Source organism: Echinops telfairi, unplaced genomic scaffold, assembly GCF_000313985.2.
Source record: "Echinops telfairi isolate 266 unplaced genomic scaffold, ASM31398v2 ScPeMD7_7475;HRSCAF=8513, whole genome shotgun sequence".
Taxonomy (NCBI): Eukaryota; Metazoa; Chordata; class Mammalia; order Afrosoricida; family Tenrecidae; genus Echinops; species Echinops telfairi.
The window spans coordinates 3,055,926-3,058,508 of NW_022111379.1; the positions used below are offsets into that span (position 1 = coordinate 3,055,926).

Sequence of the window (2,583 nt, forward strand, 5' to 3'; positions counted from 1 at the left end):
GCCAACTTAATTATATGAGAACCCACCCACATTTGTAAACTGTGAGCATACCAGAACAGGGAAAATTTCAGGTGAAATCCTTGGGACGAGAGTCTTGCAAAGGCACAATAAGCCCTTCAGGAGCCTTGTGTGGGACATTGGATTCTTGCCAGAACAACACCCATTCACATAGGTATGGTCAGCCTGTGGACATCACTGGGCAGGTCGATGATGTTCCCAACTGTGTCGGTCAAGAGCTCTGGTTGCTTTGTAATGCATGCCTGCCCTGTTAGCTAAGAGAGAGGGATTCCGCTTATTCCTATCAGGACATCGGCCCATCGTTTTTCCCCTTCTGGTTATTATTTCACTGCACTCACCTTGTACAAAATGAGGCCCATTCTGGCTTGACTTCCCTTCAGCCATGGCTGACCCAAGAAGAACTGGTCCAAAGCCCTGCTTCTATCCCTCCACCTTGTGTAGAGATCTTGGAAATCATCAGACTCCCTAAGGAAGCCAAGATTGACTCGGACCCCATGTAGTTCCCGAATTCAGAGGATCCCAAGGCGTGCCTGCCCCTGAGATGTCACGTAGTGCTACATAGTGGGGCAGATTCTCTCCAGGGCTGTGAGCACTTCCACCGAGTGTAAGACTGACCTTCTAGAACTGGCGAGAGCTGCGGGTCTTTCGTTCCGCGTAATTGGTCAACGGGTTGTTCCGCAAAAGGAAATGATTTGCGTGGCTGAAACTTAGTCTTTGCAAACTCAAAACACTGCAGAAAGAAGAGTTACAGAGAAGAGATCTTCTTCAATGTATTCCCTATCAAAACCTGTGCAGCCAGATTTAGCACACCTTAGGAGAATGGAGCATTCGAGATCATGTCTTCCCTATCAAAACCTGTGCAACCAGATTTAGCACACTTTAGGAGAATGGAGCATTTGAGATCAAAAGGGCGGCGTTTCCTCAAAACCAAGTTCCAGCGGGTGGAGGAGAGGAGTGGAAACGGAGCACAGGGAAGCGTGAGGTGGCTGCATTGTGGGGGGTGATCACCAAGGAGAGGAGATAAAAATGTGTATGAGCTGTTGGATGAAAAACTGGTCTGTTCTGGAAACCTTTGGCCAGTTCACAATCAAAAGTCTCTCATTATAAAAAGGGAGGATAGTATAGACCTAGATGTCAAGGGGAAAAAAGGTTTTCACTCTAAGATTCTCAGGCTTATGAACCCAGTGCTGTCAAATCGAGGCAATGCCGACTCCTAGTCACTGCATAGGACAGAGCAGAACTCCTCCAAAGGGAGGAGCTAGCAAGGCGAGGCTCACGGAGCCATTTATCCCTCCGCCCTTCAATTAACCCCACACATGTTTATCAGCCAGGTTGGCACAATAAACTAACTCATAAACGAAGTTACCTAAAGATTTGGGGAACAGGCAGTTTCACTAAACAGAAAATATACTGATTGATAATGTTTCTTAAAGAGCCCTAATGGTGAATGGATTATACGTCAATCGACTCATCCCAAGGTCAGCAGTGTGAACCTGCCAGCCACTCCTAAGGAGAAAGATGAGACTTGTTGCTCCTGTAAAAGGTTTACAGCCTCAGACACCCACAGGGACAGTTCCACTCTGCCCTATAGCGTTGCTATGAGGCAGATACTGGATGGCAGTGGGCGATAATGTTCCCTATAAATGTCCAAGCTTGGCACAGTAAGATCACTTTGCCCTTGACTCAGTAAGCAGGGTAGACTTCAGAAGTTGGTGGGAGTGGTGGCGAAACTTACATGGATTGAGGAACTTTACTCAACCCATGATGCCCAGGAAAGACTTCAATGTAGCCGTTGTGGATTTGATTACATTAAAGTCCCCTGTTACTTTGGAGCCTAAGAAGTGGTAGCAGCGAGCTTGTAACAAAGTAACTTTGTCCTTCTTCACAGTGAAAATAGACCATGGTTTCCTGGGCGGCAGCCAGCTTATTTGTAAGCACATAGCGTGTGCCCCCGCAGTCATTCATTGCGGCCATGACCGATGACACCACCTTGCAACACAGGCCACCCCACTCAGCGCCACAGGAAACACATTTCAAGCTTCCCTACATTTAATTTTCTTCAACATTACCTTGCAAACCACAGTAAATCAATAACAGAATAGTTAAGTACCACAGGTTCTTCGTGTTTTGTTTTAGAAAATATTGCTCAAGGCTAAAAGTGGGTCCGATTGATGGTTTGTATTTGCTGCTGGGATGCCAAATGATCAGAATTTCCAAGTGGTTTGCTTCCTCTTTGAAGATTTCCCTTTTCAAAGAGGAATTGACCATTTCAAATGGAAGCCATTGGTTGCTAACAGCAGAAACTCGAGAGTTAATAGCTGCTAATGTTTCAACTGGTATTTCATAGACCATGTCTGGGGTCTTTGGCCTTTGCGATGAGCTTACTTAAAATCCTCTAAAGAAGCTGCCCAAGGAGCTGGTGGCATGGTGGGTTCGGCATTGGGCTGCTAACCACAAGTCCTTGATTCAACGCCACCAGCTGCCCTGAGGGAGCAAGATGAGGCTCCTGTATAGATTGACAGCCTTGGAAACTATAGGGAGCCAAGGCTTCGCTGTCCTGTGGGG

At 46.8% G+C, this 2,583-nt stretch overlaps 1 protein-coding gene across 2 annotated transcripts in view; it reads left to right on the forward strand.

The window, feature by feature from the left end:
• MAP2K5 (mitogen-activated protein kinase kinase 5) overlaps positions 1-2,583 on the forward strand; it is a 285,287-nt gene that overhangs the window by 274,961 nt on the left and 7,743 nt on the right. The gene's annotated exons all lie outside the window — the stretch shown is intronic.